Here is an 18,312-nt window from a genome sequence, read left to right as displayed (position 1 = left end):
TCTGTAACTCATAGATCATTGATGGATTGATAATGCACATATAAGTGAAGTGACGTCAGCTTAGACATCTCTATTAACATTGTGTTATTTAGCTTCATAGAAAACAGTTTCAAAAGCGTAACTGTGAACAAAAGAAAAAAAAAGTTTCAGATTATTTAGAAACCACCACAAATTAATTGAAATCATCCTCGTTAATTTTACTTTTGCTTACCTACCACCATCAATGAGACATACATAACTAATAAAAAATAATTTATAAGCTCGTTTTTGATTCAAAGAAGCTTTAAATGAGCAAACATCGCTGAGGTTATTCTTTTAAATTGAAAAAGCAGAATGTCTTCAATTCACCATTTTAACAATGCTGAATGCTAAACGTAGAAAAAAAATTTCAAGCGTGACTCTCAAATGGATTAATCGAATTTTTTGAACTATTTTTAGGATCTGGCAGTAAAACTGCCCTTTGAAACCACTTCTGGAATTACGGGATTCTGTCACAAGAAGACACATGGATGACCGACACAAAGTTTTCTTTTCATTATTATAAGTTAAAGGAATTCAAATTTTTGATTTATGTCGGTAATTTTTAATTATAAATAATTTAATTTATTTGTATTTTAATTATAATTGTTTATAATTATAATTGTTTATAATTATAATTGTATATNTTTAGCATTGCGTCATATGTTGTTCCTACTAAATCGAAGTAGTTGTGTTTTTTTCATATTATACCCAATTGAAATCATCCTCGTTAATTTTGATTTTGCTTACCTACCACCATCAATGAGACATACATGACTAATAAAAAATAATTTAGAGACTCGTTTTTGATTCAAAAAAGCTTTAAATGAGCAAATATCGCTGAGGTTATTCTTTTAAATTGAAAAAGCAGAATGTCTTCAATTCAGCATTTTAACAATGCTGAATGCTAAACGCAGAAATATTTTTTCAAGCGTACCTCTCAAATGGATCAATCGAATTTTTTGAACTATTTTTAGGATCTGGCGGTAAAACTGCCCTTTGAAACCACTTCTGGAATTCCGGGATTCTGTCACAAGAAAAAGACACATGGATAACCCACACAAAGTTTTCTTTTCATTATTATAAGTTACAGGAATTCAAGTTTTTGTTTTATGTCGGTAATTTTTAATTATGTATAATTTAATTTATTTGTATTTTAATTATAATTATTTATAATTATAATTAAATTATTATTTTCTAATTACAATTAATTAATTATAAATAATTTAATTTATTTATATTTTAATTATAATTATTTATAATTATAATTAAATTATGATTATTATCTAATTATAATTAATTAATCATAAATAATTTAATTTATTTATATTTTAATTATAATTATTTATAATTATAATCATTTATAATTATAATCATTTATAATTATAATCATTTATAATTATAACTGTAATTAAAAATTTTTATAATTATAATTATTTATAATTATAACTGTAATTAAAATTATTTATATTTATAATTATATTAATTATAATAATTATAATTATATTAATTATAATAATTTAAATATATTTTAATTACAAATAATATAATTTTTAATTATAAATAAAATTAAAAATATAATAATAGCGTTGGACCCGGTGACATAATTTACGGAGTGTGAGTTTCCTGTACTTTCTTCATGAATCCAAATATATTTTAGAAGAAATAAAAATAAAACTTCAGTTTCATATGGCATACAAGTAGCAATATTTGTAAATGTAAGGTCCTTATAAACTATACATAATATTTTCATGTTATTTAAATTTAAGTTGTTTTATACATGATGATGAAAAAATGAAATAAATTCCTGTATGTCTTCCTTTAAGTCTGTAATCAAGTAATAGAAAAAAAAAATCATTACTTTTTGTTCTTTGCTGTTTTTTCTGAAATCAGCTTTTTGATTTTTACGAAAAACAAGTTTAGAAACGATTTAAAAAGGAGTCTCGGAAGTTATCACATGTGTTTGTTTGCTTTCTAAAAAGAAAATCTTAATAAAAAATAATCTGCTGTTGCTATAATAATCTGCAGCGCCCGCTACCGTGCTGGAAAGTTTCCACTATCGGGGCAGTGGATAACATATTGATAAATAAATACTAGGAATAATAAATAAATACTACATGCAAATATCATTAAATATGGGATAAATAAATAATTTATGAAATAATTCTTTGCAAATTTAGTTAATTTCATGCTGAATACATCCAAAAATATCTGTATCTTCTTTACTTATTAACAATAATATCATGTGACTTTTCTTTACAGTGAGAATGTACGAAACGGTGAAATACCAATTATCTCTTTATAAATTATAATGAAATGTAAGTTCGAAACTTTTCGTGTGTAATTTTTAAAGTGTTAACTAATCGCATTAAAATAACTGTTTTAATGTTCATTGCTTTTGTTCAATAAATTCACGAACTTTTGCATTGGAACTTTTATAATACTCTATGCTTGCAGTAATTGAATCGGTATAAATTGAATTTCCGGTTCTATTATTTTTCAACAATGAAAATACTTTCCTTTTTTATATTATTATTTTTTCAAAAGAGCGAAATTAATTTATTTTTGTCTCGTACAGAAATTAGAAGAACGGTATTGGTTTTTTACCAAACGTTCCTTATTTTTAAAATTTGTGCTGAAAAAGTAACTGAAATTAATGTGGTTTGATGAACGAAAACTATTAGTTTTATTTATTCAGTTTTTTTTTCTCTTTTGAAATACGTAGATAAAAGAGAGCATAATATCACTTCAATTAATTTCAACCAGAAATTTGCTGATTTTTAATTTAATTATTAATTAAACTGATGAAATCTTTAATGAAAGATAATATTATTTTCGTATCTTGAAGGCTAATGAAATTATTTGCCATCTAGACGGACAAAACAGAAACTTAATTATAGAGCTTAACAGTTTCTAATTTTATGTAAAAATCTTATTTCTTTTTTCCCCAGAATTTCAACAATCTCATTACCGTCTATAAAACATGATAAAAAATAAAATTTCTTTAATTAAAATAAAGGATAGTATGAACTTCATCTCCTATATTGTCAAAGCTGGATTAATGGTGATTTATTATTATAAAGAAATAAAAATAAAGTAGCAAAAAAACTTTCTTGAAATCTATTCAAAAAATATTTTTTTCTTGCGCAATAATAGCAGACTTAATCATGTTAATAAGCGTTTTTCTTTTTGCTTCTTTTTCAGATTTCTTTAGGGTATTAAGAGACTAATGAAGACTTAAAGAAAGAATAAAACATCGCTATAGAAAGAATACTTAAGTTTGCAAATCACATAAAAGTTATTCTTTTAACAGTTTTTTTAACAATTCTTTTTTTATCATTATGAAGTGTACTAAAATATTAAGCACTTTAGTAACAAATTTTTTTAATAATTTATATTTCCTCCCCTCTTTAAATTGTGTTGACTTTTTAGACTTTTTTTAGTAGTTCTTTAAATAATAATATAAATAGTTTATTATAATTTATTAAACGACTTTGTATAATAGATAAATCATTGACAAATGCGTTACATACCTTAAGAATTCTTCCTGTTAGGTACATAATCCTAGTATCCTTAAAGGAATGTAATGTGCATTAAATCTTAGAACATTGCCTCCAAAGTTGCAATTTGAAGAAATTTTTGCCTTTAAAAGCAGAACCTTCGCTTGATTTTGCGAGGCTTTAAGCAAGAAATATGAAGGACCTTCTAAATAAATTCTTTTTGTGGTGCGCCTACAATCAGAACCTCAGATTTTCTCTCTTACGATGAAACTTTTTTGGTAAATTTCTAAAAAGGAACAGTTTAACATTCTTCAAACATTCTTAACATTCTTTTTTCTTTTATTTTCTCCAAAGTTAACTTCATTGTTTAAGTCTTATGTTTTATACAAAGAACATTAGTTGCCATTAGAAGTGAAAATATTGTGTTTAGAGGTCGCGTCTAAATGAATTTTACTTTATTTGAAATTTTTTGCATATATATATTTTATGTATATAAAATTCGAATATTTGGCGGAGGGTCCTTCAGTTTTGTAAGAATGTGGGGCTCTGGACGAATGCCCCGCTCATCCCATCTTTGCACTGGCTTTGTTTGGAAGCTTATTATATCATCTTTAAACATTTTTTAATAAAAGGAAATACTTTACTCACTTTTACCCCCCAATATATTTCGAAGATTTCTGATTAATATGAATGCTTTAAAATGTAGTTTTAAGACATGTTTTTAATAAAAGTAAGAGTAATTCAAGTGAAAACAACCTTAGGTGAAATGGATGCTTCTTTAAAATAAACTAAGACATGGAAAGCGATAATTTTCTTTTGAATTTTTATTATAGGGCAAGAAATAATGATGCTTCAAATAAATAATAATTCTAGTTCAGCCTTTTTATTGCACTGCAAGAAAAATCACCGATAAATACTTAATTATTAACTGACGCTACCATTCTCTTTCCATAATTAAAGTAGCAGCTGATTTCAGAAGCTAATGAAAACGATATTATTATCGAATGAGCAGCTGAAAATGGGTTCCAACTGATAATGACTTTTACTTATTTTTACTTCTGCGTTGTGCGATAAATAGTGTTACAGAATACTTCTCATTTTCTTTACAGTCACGACATCCCTGAGGTAAGGTCCATATGCACGTGATCAGGCATGGACTTTCAATCACCACCAAACGATTTTTTTTTTTAAGATCTTTAATTTTACCCATCACACCCTTTTTTTTTCTCTAGACCTTGACGCTGCGGCAAGTTCTAATCGATCAAATATAAGATTCTACGATTGCGTCTTATGACACTAGAAACTAAAGAAAAGAAATAGTTAGGGGTGGGGGTAGAATTAGAAACGAATGTACTGCTTTTTAAAAAAAGTATAGGAAAAAGATAAAAGGTAGGGCAGTAGCTTTCGAAGACTACATTTTTCTTTTGATGGAAAAAACATAATAAAGAAGATAGAAAAGAGAAAGCGTAGTAAAAAAAGAAACACGAAAAACGCAATTAGGGAACTCTTGACCCCCGTCTGTGCTACCGAATGTAAAAGTTCTTTTTATTTGTTTTTTTTCATTTTTTTAGTGGCAGCAAAACAAGAATACTAAGCCAAATCCTTAGAAGAAAAAGAAAGGAAGAAAAAAAAAGAGCACCTTCCAGGTACAAACTTGAAATGGGAGGTGGTGTTCTTTTTCTGGATGCAGCAGTAGGTGATAAGAACTAGGAGCTTGGTGCAGGGGGGTCCTGGGCATCCCTCTTTAATATCAGAGAGCCCCCTCCCCCAGCTCGACAAAAATCATGAAATAAAATGGGAGGGAACTTTTTTCCAAAGATTGGACAATGGATACCGATTGACTTTCAACCAATCAGAATACAGGGAAGGCTCAGTTTAATGTTTCATAATTATCGGTAGCTACTTTGGTCCGACATGCCTGATTGGCTTTTCTAGTTCGTGGAGGGATGGTTCTTTGAAGAAGATTGCGCAAGGTAATTTGATGAGGGGGGGGGTAAGTGGTAGCACGAATATTAAGAAAATGCAGACGATTTAGAAAGGTAGGGGGGTTTGAGTGATGCTGACGGAGACGTGCCAAATACAGTAGCGGCCTGATCATTACCACCAATGCTTCGCCCTGTCATAAATCTGCGGTCAAGGTCATATTTTGTCTGACCTAAAGCATGCAATGCCGCCGGCATTTAGAGGGTATGCTTAGGTGTGTATGTACTTTTTTTGGTTTTAATCTCTGCTTTATTATGGTTTGCTTGTCTGTTTCATTATTATTATTTTTATAGATGCAGTGGTTGGCGAAATTGAACGAGGAGAGATAATTTTTTGTTGTTTTGCTTTTAAGAATTTGCCTGAGAAGCGCATAAGGTCATGTCAGTTATGGCAAAGAACTTTTTAAATTAAAAAAAAAAAAAAATGTGGTTCATCGTCGGAAATGAGGGAGGGTGATGGGCACGATTTCGCTACTGTGGGCTACCTGTTGTTTGGTAACTTTCTTTTTAATGATTTTATATCAGTGGGATTTAGTTAAGGTGCTTGGCTTAAGTTCGCATGTTTTTCTTTCAAATTTCTTTAAAAATATTATTTTTGTCCGTTGAATCGAATTTCTAATTCTTCTAATTGAATATTCTCAATTATTATATCCGAAGAGAAAAGTATTTTGATTTTTTGAACATTTTCCCAAAATTTTAAACTATTTTGTTTAATTAGTAAACTATTGCTTTTATTACTTTTATTATAAAGTTTGGTTGTTGATAAAGCCTAAAAGTTATTGAGATAAGTTTAATATAGTGGATGATGTAGTAAGTAATATTATCAATCTCTTGCATCGAGCGCGCGAGTAAAAAAAAAAGAAAAAGAAAAAAACGTGAACTTTTCACAGGTAACACGACGATAGGACTCTAATCAACCTATGTGTCGTATGTCATTAGAGATATTTCATGACAGAAAGTGAACGAAACAGTTATTAATGCCAAGATTTGAATCTAGTGATTTTTAGAATAATTGATTTTCTTCATTTTAAAAATTTTGTTATTTTCTTATTTTACATAAATAAATAAATAAATAAATAAATAAAAAGAGTTGAACCGACGAAGGGCAAGAATGGTGAGTACAGTCGTGAGCAAGAAAGGCTAACTTTGTGCTGTAACCAGAAAAAATTTAAAACAACGTATAATAGCGCAAACATTATCTGAAGTGACAAGCATAAAACTGTATTAGTACTATAATGTAACTTCTCTTAAGTCCTGTTACATTGTAGGATGGGTCCTATAGTAGTAATCCTTAAATTAAATTTTAGTTATACTTGAGCGTTTTAAGTTAATTAGATTAGAAATTAGAAAGATCATCACCATACTATGTATAACTCCGAGTTACATCCTAATAACCATTTTTCAGCTCTTCTTTGAAGAAACTCATTTATATGTAAAGGAATAACGGGATATATTTATTCTGGTTTATAAACTTGGAGTGAATTTTTTTATTGAAAAGGGCATGGATGATTTGGCACCACGTTTCAATAAGTGTTCAGCTCACCAAGTTTAAATTTGTTTAAATATACTTTGGTATGATATATCAATCAATATTTTTTCATATATTTATATCCTCACGAAAATTCCTTTTATTTTTTTTACATATCGTTGTATTTTATACCTAAATAAAAGTGTTTTTAAAAGTGGTTTAAACAGTGCTTCCATTTTTGGGATTCTTGTTGGGAACATACATTTTTATCGTTATTTAAGTATTTCTGGCAATTGTAATAACCTCTTTGAATATTTCCTGTGAAATTTAAATTAAACATTGTAACATGCTTGGAATATCGCTAATGACAGCTAAAGAGTTCCAATTTAAGAAAGTTATTCAAAAACTTTACTAAAAAAGGGGACGAATTGTGGTTTAGGGGATAAACCACTCGCCTCCTAATAAGGTAACCCGGGTTCGAATCCCATCGTTGGCTGGTCGATACGAATTCCACACCCTGCTCTCACCACCTACAGAGCTGACGTAAAACATCTTCCTTGATAGACGGATCATAAATTAGTGTCCCCTTGGTCACTACCTTATCGTGGTTACCATCGCCACTAACTTATCGCTACGATAACTTCCCATGGTAACCACCGTCAAGCTGACCGTGGGGGGTTCTCGTGGTTTTCCCTTCCATGTAACGGAAATGCGGGCTAGTATCATCAAAAAGTCATTCGCTAAAGCGAATTTCTCCCAATACTTGATCCAGGAGTTCCCTTGCCTTCTGGATTGGATTCAAAACTACTATGTTACTGATTTGAATATTGGTAGCTGTGAACTCAGAATTGAGTCGGCATAATCAATGCAGGTTTCAAAATAGAAAATACAATAAAAACGAAATTTAGAAAGTACGTTTAGAAAAATTCTTATAAAAGTATACTTAAATTTAAGTTATAACTCGAATATAAAAAGTTATGCTATAAAATGTTGCATAAATATATATATATATATATATATATATATACCTTCAACCATATAAAATGCAAAAAGCGTAGTCTGGCGCTTTTTACATATGTTTNAAGAAAAAAAAGGATGAATATATATATATATCGAGAATCTTAAGAAATTACCATATAATAATTAAAAGAGGCTCTGATATTGGCATAATGCTTCCTGTCTATTCTAATTCGCATTGGCGATTATGCGCCAATATAAATTGCTCAGTAATCTGAATCACGGTAGATTACAACCATACTTGAAGTAAACCAATCACGAGTATCTCTCGTTGATAAGCACTTATTTCTTGCTCGAAACCTATTAGTATCTCCATCCGTGGGAGCCCCTCTTCTTTTTCAGCTGAACCTGACCTTACTCTCCCACCGCACCCACCTCTTATACCTTCTTCAACCCCTCAGGTGATTCCAAGACAAAGTGAAAGGATGGATTCTAATAAAGAACATTCTGCACTGCTTTTTCAAAATGTAATTATTGGACACCGAGCATCCAGTGCCACCGCCCATCCCTGGAGGCTCAAGAGCAACAAGGGATGATAAGACGCAAGGGTGTGGAACCGACATTGTGTCACAATACCTGAAGGCGAAAAAAACCTCTATTATCATTATGGATGTTCGGTCGTGTTTTATGGGAGTATTTTGTCTTCAAGCATGTTTAGTAATAGGAGGTTGGATGCTCGGAATGATATCTATTAGATGTCGCCACGATATCTATTAGATGTTCTTGGAGGGTTCTTGGGGATTTTGTAAATGGGAAAAATACTACTGGTGAGCGACAACCTAATATTAAGAAGTATGTGATCCAGTGTCATTTTTCTGGTCCAAGGTAGCTGATGGTGACTAGACTAAAATACTGGTTGGAATGATGTATCATCACCATAATTTTGTTTCCGAGAGAGCAGTGCTGTGTTTATTGACTGATGAGGTTTTAATTAAATTGTTCTAAGCTGGGTGCATCGTCGCCAAGATGTATTCTGTCACTGTATAATTTTTTAGAGTCAAAACTTAGGGTATTATTTAGATTTGCTAAGATGCAATGTCACGAAATTCAATATTAAAACAAATGGATATATTAACAGGGATAAGGAATGAAAAAATTCTAAAAAGAAAAATTATACTTTATTTTCGCATTTCAATGGTAAAAAAAAAGTTTGTGCTTTAAAATCCTTCAAAAAATTGAAAAGAGTCTTTAGTTTTTGCTCGAATTTTAATTTTTTCTTCATAAAAGAATACTTATTTCTCTCACCTAGTGATGAGAAATTTTAGTAATAAATGAATTCCAAATCATACAACATGCATAAAAAAATTCCAGGAGTTTTAGGGATGAACACGTCATTCTGATGGCACACTGAAAAAAACTATGGACAAAATTACCAGATAATAGTTAAATTTACCATTTTTGGCTCTATGGGAATACCAAAAAGCTCAGTAATTTTTACCAAAGCGCTTTGGTAATGGTTTTAGTAAAATTATCAAAAAAATATGGTTTCTTAATATGTGACAAAATTTGGTAAATGTGATAAAATTTGATAATTCAATTCATTCAGTTAAGTTTACTCTTCGTATTTGTAGTTTTTTACTGACCTCATTGAGATTGTAGCAGGCTGCGCAATATTATTACTCAATTACCCTTATGTTTTAACATTGGACTTTTTATCTGAGTGTCTAGAATTAACATATTGCACTTTAATGTACAGCAATTGCAACAAAGAGCAGTTACAACTCATGTTACGTTAGTTGTCATGTTATGTCATAGAGCAGTAGCAACTCATGGTACACAATGTAAAAAATAATTCCGTTTAAAATTGTGGCAAAAAGTACTGGCAACTTGACCCAGTAAAATCCATTTTTATTGTAAAATTCTATATCGTAATTTTGACCGCACTATTCATTTAATGACAGTGTCAGTATTCAGTAAATATTGCCGTAACAATTACTGAATATGAAATTTCTTGCTCCGTCAAATTTTACAGTAAAAAAGCACTCAGGGCACCAATACTTTTTCCAGTGTTTTTTTTCCAGATTTATTTACAGTGCGCAAGCTAGTGAAATAAGAAAAAAGATGTCTTAAAATGTGTTTCACAAAATTGTTAAAAAAATTATTAAAAAAATGTTAAAAAAAACTGAAGATGTGCTTTAAGGAATTAAGAATAGGGTCAATTTTTGACTTCTTTTAAACTTTTTGCTCCTTCAAATTTTACAGTACAAACGGGTTTTATGGTAAAAAGCACAGACACTCAAGGTACCAGTATTTTTTATCATATTTTTTCCCGGAAAAATGTTTTCTCCCTAGTAAAATAAAAATAAAGATGTTTTAAAAGATGCGTTACAAAATTAAAAAAAAAACTGAGCCATACTTTGGAGAATAAGTAATGGGGAGAATTTTTGACTGCTTTTTAATGAAATTTTTCCGATTTGTGTTACATGATTTTCTTCGTTTTTATTTAATGCAATATCATTCCACAATTCAAAACAATCCGAAACTTTATAAGAATACGAAAAAAAGAAGGTAATATCATTTTGGGGTTGAAATGTCCGAGCTCTTTTCATGCGTAATTCGAATGTCAAGACGTCAGCTGACAGTTCCAAATGACCTTCTTCCAAGAATTTCTTACTTCTCAACGATCATGTTCTTTTCTTTCTCATATCGAATTCAATAAAAGATGAGGGGCTATATATTATTCGAAAGGAATATTAAGCTTTTATCGAATAAAATTAGATTTCGAATCAGTTATTTTAAAACTGAATAATTAATAAGTACCTGCACTTATAAGTACCGGCAGAAGGTACTAATAAGTACCGGCACTTTGGGTGCATCATCCGAAAAATCCATTTTACTGCAAAATCCAATTTTGCCTTAAAATACTATACAGTAATTTTTGCAGTAATATTTATTTAAGTAGAGAACTGACCATGTTTATTAATGTAAAAACCTCATTTTCCAAAAATTTCTATGTGGAAAAAGTTACCATATTTCGAGCACTCGAAAATAGAAATCCATTCTCCAGACTCCCTAGACGGAATGAGGAGAAAAAACAGACTTGAAACCAGAAAACAAAAGGTTTTCCTATGAGTAAGGTGGAACTAATATAAAGGTGGAAAAAAAAAACTAGAAAAATTACTGTCACGAAAAGGCAAATCAGGTCGGATGCATTTTCAAGCACAATGGGGATATCGCGAGGAACTCATGTTGTTAACTAAAGAATTGGCATTTACATGAATGAAGCATGATTCTGGAGCATCAAGATGAACCAATGTGACATAGGTGAAAGAAATTTTAATATTATCGAAACTAAAATTGTACCCTGGGTTCTGACAGCGTGTAACAACGCTCAAATTAATAAATTATTAACAAGTATTTATATTATTAACTTATTTCTTATGTAAATTGTTCATATGTATTTATTTTACTGCACTTTTAGAAATTTAGAAGCTCGCCGAACCGTACTGTCACACAACTTTTCCGTAATCTTAACGCAGCGACAAATTGGACAACATTATAGTGCAAATAAACGCTTGATGAATTTAATCACGCGGTATTATGGTTAATATACAACTGGATAATATTTAAATTTAACATCTTGTTTAGGATGCAGCAAATTTTCTAGATATTAAGGTACGAAGTTCTGACATTACGGTTTAACGTTGAACTTATTACTTAGTGTGCAACAATAAATTAAAAAAGGTAAGATGTTCTTCCAATGGAATATTAGAAGTTTTTAAATGTTCAAAAAAAATATTTAAAATTTAGAGTTTTCTATAATTAATTGAAAATATTCTAATTTCCTTATTACAATTAATTAAAACAAAATTAATAATTACAAAAATTTTTTTTTCTTGTATTTAATTTGAAAAAAAATGTGGGCTTCATTTTTGAATGAATGAATTCTTTAAAAATTTTAGTAGATTCTAGTGTAGAGCACACCATTTTAATCCTTTAATTCAAAAGCCTTCTGTTTAATTTTCCCCAAATTCTGAATGAGAGCAAAAAACAAAGTAAATTTATTAAAAAGCTTTCATAGAAAGACTTTTTACTTCAATTTTTTTGTTTCTTTACTCTTGCTTTGTCTTTTTGAGAAAAAATAGGATTCTTCTTCCTTGAAAAAAATGAAATTGACATCTTTTATTTCGGAAAATAAGAAATGTTTAATTCATTAGGAAAGAAATCCAGCATTTTGTCTGGATTTCATTTCGGTATACTTATAAATAAAGTTGTCTCTATTGAATTGAACTTGTGTAGAATATATTTTTGGTACNATATATATATATATATGAAGAATAAAACAAAGAAAAATTATAGACATATGTAAAAAAAGGGGTGGGAAATAATAAGTAAAAAAATAACAAACAACAGTTTTAAAAAAATAAGAAAAAGAAAAAAAAGGATGAAATTTCATTTAAGAAACCGGGAAAAACAAGATATAATCTTTTTATCAGCCCACACGATTATATCCGCAAAACAGAGTGCTTTCTGATATTGTATCAATAAAGACGAAGCAAAATGAATTAATACAATAGTGTGAGGAGCACTCAGAAATTTTTTTTATAAAAATTACAACAAATAAAATAGAACACAAAAAGTAGAAATAAGTAAAAATAACACGTAAGAACAGAAAATAAAATAAAATAAAGAGAAAAAACAGTATAAAAATGGACTATAAAGCGAGTAGCGAAATCAGATCAACTTACATGGACGGAAAATTTTTCAAGAATGATTTAAAAATGTTTTCGCAGAAAGATTGCCAGATTACAAAATATGAAAACAAAAGCGCAAATTGAGTGTAACAAGAGGGTTTTAAAGTGTCGTTCTTACTACACTGCTGAAGTGATTTGTTATTGCAGCTTCAGCACAATAAATGAAACTTATTGTTTTTCTTAACTTTCTTCGTGCTTTCTTGTATTTATTAATATATATATATACGTGTATAATGTATATGTATACATGATATGATACAGAATCGACTCATTGTTACGACATTTGCAAATCTGACTCCTTGCAAATGTCGTCAGCATTTTGAAATGCACCAGGCTCAATAACTTTTAAGCTTAGCTTCAGTCAATATGCTCTTAGGTTAATTGGAATATTTTCGAAAGCTTATAAAATTAGACAGAATTTGCTGAGAATTATTGGAATAAACCTTTAATGAGGCTATCTAAAATTATACTTTTGTCTCTCTCTAATTGTCTGGAATTAATCAAACCTCACTTTGCATTGAATGATTTATTTCGGAATAATCCAAAAGTCATCTGGGTTTACTGCAATTATCCCAATAAATATCGGGCACTGAACACATTTTCAATGAAAGTGGTCCTCTACAAAATGATAGAGGCTGTTTGCTAAGCGTCAAGTAATGCATTTAACATGCAACATATATCCGTAATGTCTCAAAAAAATATTAATTTATACACAATCTTTTCAAATAACGATTAAATAAAGCTGAAGAAAAATGGATCATCAATGATTAAATTACAATTATTCTTTCATTGAAGGACAAATGCAGTTTTAAGTATATTTTAAAATTAAAGTTTTATGCCTTGGGTTGGAGAATTGGGTTATTTGTTAGATTTTGATTTTTTTCCCAATGACCAAAAGCTTACTTATTTTCTAAATATCGCAATGATAACTAATTGATCTTATGTAATTATTGGGGATTGCACTTTTAAAACTCAAATGGTCACAATTTGTTAATGAATGTACTGTAAGCCAAAAAGATAAAAATCCAGACCCCCTGAATAACTTTTGATCTAATGATCAGATCTTCACTTTCTAGAGCTCAATCTTAATGGTTCAAGGCGGTGATGTCGAAGATGGTAATTAATTAGCGTATACGATAATTTAACTTACGAAATCAGTCACAAAAAAGTACTTTATTTGAATAAATGCATATATTTTTTAGCAACCATCTAGGAAATATGGTCCTAATAGAATGGTTAGGAGAACGGTCCAAAGTTTCACCCCTTAATGTTAATTTTACTTTTTGCGTATTGCGCCATATCTCGAGATTGCGCCATATCCAAAGATGTTAAAAATTCATTTCAGTAAAAATGTATCCCTTTATTTGTTATTTTATTTAATAATGGTCAAAAAATTTTGAATTTTAAAGTATAAAATTTTTAAATCATTTTATAGCTTGCAATTTGTCAAAATTGCATCAAATACATGTCACGTACTTTATTTGAATAAATATATATATTTTTCATCAACCATCTAGGAATTATGGTCCTAATAGAATGGTTAGGAGAACGGTCCAAAGTTTGAACCCCTTAATGTTAATTTTACTTTTTGCGTATTTCGCCATATCTCGAGAATATTTTACGCAAATTGAAAAATTTTTGCACATAATTATAAAATTAGTTTATCCAAAGATGTAAAAAATAAATTTCAGTAAAAATTTATTACTTTTTTTATTTTATTTAATAATGGTCAAAAAAATTGGAATTTTAAAGTATACAATCTTTTAAATTATTTTATAGTTTGCAATTTGTCAAAATTACATCAAATGCATGTCAAAATACGAAATTTGAGCAAAATAGGTTGAATAATTCCTGAGAAATTAAATTTTAAATACTTGACTTTTTTGAAATTCAATTTCTCATGAACTATTCAACTGATTTTGCTCAAATTTTGCATTTTGACATGGAAAATTTAATTCCTTAGAGTAATGTAAAAAATTGTATACCTTTCAATTCAAAATTTATGCGACCATTATTAGATAAAATAATTAAAAATAATAAATATTTACTAAAAGTTATTTTGGCAGGAAATTATCTTTGGATAAACGAATTTTATAATTGTGTACGAAAATATTTCAATTCGCTCAAAAAGTTCACGGAATATAGCGAAATACGCAAAAAGTAAAATTAACATTAAGGTGTCCAAACTTTGGAGTGCCCACTGGACCAAAGTATTAGGATCATGTTTACCATATTGCGGCAACCCCCTATATTTTGAGGGCTAGTATTCCGAATCCGACGAAAAAAAAAGGTATGTTCATTCAGATAAAGTACGTTTTTGCATCTGATTTCGTAACTTAATTTATCGTCAGCACTTATTAATTAGCATATTTGAGGTCACTCCTTCAAACCATTAATATCGAGTCTTACAGCGGGAAAATCCGATAATTAGATCAATAGTTATTCAGAGTGGTCCTTTTTTTTAGCACTATACATTAAAGGCTTAGAGCTTGAGATCGAAAATAAAGTTTTCACTAATGGACACTGTGAGTCTAACAGCATGGCATGGATTTAATTTACTTCAGACGAACTGATTGATTCAACATTTTTCCATCAGACAATGCCACTAAGAATCATACAACGTCTTTTCACAGAAATATCAACGATTATAATATATATGGCTGATATCAAAAATATCAAGCATATCATCAAAAAACAAACATTAACTGCAATTCAATATATACCATGCATTTTAATAAGAGGACATGCAACATTTTTGGAACATATCATTTATTTTTCATAATTCGAGGAGAATAGCACATGAATATGTGAAAAGATTAAGACCAGTAATCATGGCATGAAATTTTTTTTTATTTTATATGAATGCTGAAAAATTATTGTTTAGAAATTTTATCTTATTTTTTAAAAAAAATATCTTACTTCAAAATTAAAAAGTTTTAACAGTTAATTAACAATAGCTTAAATGTATCATTTTTTTGTTGTAGTTGGATACATAATCATTGAAACTTAAACTTAAGACTATGTCAAGATTATTTTATTTATTTTTATTATAAAATAGACATAAGAAAATCTGTAAATGTTACATAAAAATCCTGGAAATTAACACTTCTACTAAAAAATCCTGGATTCTAATTACAGATTCTCATTTTATAGCTTTTCTTTGTACATAAGTACTGAAAATTGGAGAAAATATGCATTAACATATTAAAAAAGGAGAATTCAAACATAACTTTTTTTTAAATTTAACAAAAAAAAAATAATAGAAAATGAAAATTTATCTTGAATAAATACTTATGTCAACAAATGTATGGCTATAAACGTGTAAATATAATTTTTCTTACACTTATTAAGAATCAAAAAATCATAATTTTTACAATAAATTAAATTCTAAAGCAACTTAATGGCCATTCATGTAAAGAGAATCCCATTTTGAGTTACATTTTACATTTAAATTCAATTTCGTGCAGTAAAAATCTTAGACAAACAAACTAATTACTTGAATATAAATTTTTTTATAATTAAATCTTTTAAAATCTACAAAAATTATTTATTTATCTAAGTAAATATATTTATATATTTATTTTGCAAAATAAGATAGTTGCTTATTTTTGAGTAAAATAGATATAAAGGTGTAATTGTAATATATATAAAAGGATAATTGCCTGTTTATAATAGACGAAATTCTTTTTTTACGAAACAATATAACTGAAATATATGCTTTCGAGCAATTTATTGAAGTGTAAAATTTTTTAAAGTTATTTTTATTAAAGATGTTATCAGTTCATTTTTGAGTATGAGGTTTATTAGATTTTCTTTGCGAACAACGCTTACGATTTTCTTTTTAAATAACGCATGAGATTTTCCTTTCAAAAAGAGCATGAGATTTTCTTTTCAATAAGTACATTAGATGAGCTCAAAAGGAAAATTAATGAAATTATTTTTTTTCCAAACGCAGTAAACAAAGAAACATTACACGGGAAAAACTTTTCATGGTGAATTATTTTTTAAATACATTAACAATTAAAAATGTAGAGAAAAATTAAATCGGTGAAACCAAAACTAAACTATATAGTTTCAACGCTGAATTTTTTTTCAAAATTTCAAACATTAAACAATCATGACAGGATTAGATGCTATTAGGAAGGTAATTTTGCTATAATTTGCTTGAAATTTAAGGGAAGAAAATCAGCATTTGAAATTTTACATTGAAGAAAAAGTATGATCAAAACTACCAGAATATGGAAAAATTTATCATGTTTCTGGCAGCATGGGAACAACAAAAAGCTCGGTAATTTTTAAAAAAGCACTTTGGTAATAATTTTATTAAAATTAGAAATAAGATATGGCTTTATAACATACGATAAAATTTGGTAAATGTGGTATAATTTGGTAATTTTATCATTTTACTTCATAAAAAATTCTTAATTCTGCAAAATTTACTTTTCAGTTTTGTATTTTTCACTAAATGTAAGGTAATAAGAATTATAATTTTGTAAACCAGAATTTCCGGTATCTTGGTATCATATAATTACCAAATGAATGTTTCAAATACTGTAATTTTTAATTTTATTACCCAGAATTATAATTATTACTAATGTTTTTTACCTGAAACGTCATTAGATTATGGTAATTTTACGAGAATTTTTTCCTCGGGTGCGTAATTTACTCTTGTATTGTCTAAATGTTTTTTTTAATATATTGAATTCTCATTTACTAAAATATTTGAAAGAGAATTTACCATGAAGTGTTTTTTCCGAGATAAAGCTTACTCTTAAATCTCATTCTGCTAGATGCTATTCTTCATTTTACAACTCTGCAAATCCATGGGACGAATTTGGACACGGTCCCCACTGCATTTCGTTATCCGATAAGTACCAGGCTGAAGTCCATGATGGTAAATAAACTAAGTCATGCATGAACCAAAAAACAGAAACAGAACAAATGCTAAAGCCGATATCTATCCAACTACCGAAAACTTAGATATTCGGTAACCCAAGATAGCGATGACATTTAAGAATGCGGAAAGAAAAAAATGTGACAGCGCGATATGGCGAAGCAAAAGCACACAAAAATTGTAAGAAAAGAACTATCTTGGGGTCGTCAAAACGATGAAGAATCGGTTCATTCGTAGGTACATCGTTCGATTGTTGTCAAAATAACCCCCAGGCTGCGTTTTAATTAGATTAGGCAGGGGCTGCTGGTAGGGCGGTAAGTAAGACAGTTCACTATCTAGTGTCAGTTTTAACTTTCGCTTATTGGTATGTGGTCATACGGGCTTATAGTCGCTTGGATAGAATGGATTTCTGTTTCAATTTTTTGTAACTTCTTTTTCTTTTTATCTATGGGCGGGCCGGTCTTTGATGTTCAGGCTATCATGAATGCAATTTTCTGTGCGTGGGAAACAATAAATGAAATTCCTTTTCTTATTTTGTTTCTTTCTGAAGTGGTCTTTGGAATCGGTATCCCACCCTGATTGGTTTTCAATATTTAGCAATCGGGGTTTCATAAGATATATGTCTTTATTTTGACATATGGACTAATTTATATGAAATTGAATAACATAAAATAAATTTAATATGAGGCTTATAGTTATTTTTTTTTTATTATCAAGAAATTGCTCAAAGCGCCAATAT

The sequence above is a fragment of the Parasteatoda tepidariorum genome, chromosome 5 (assembly GCF_043381705.1).
Source record: "Parasteatoda tepidariorum isolate YZ-2023 chromosome 5, CAS_Ptep_4.0, whole genome shotgun sequence".
NCBI classification, from domain to species: domain Eukaryota; kingdom Metazoa; phylum Arthropoda; class Arachnida; order Araneae; family Theridiidae; genus Parasteatoda; species Parasteatoda tepidariorum.
This window is presented reverse-complemented; position numbering follows the sequence as displayed.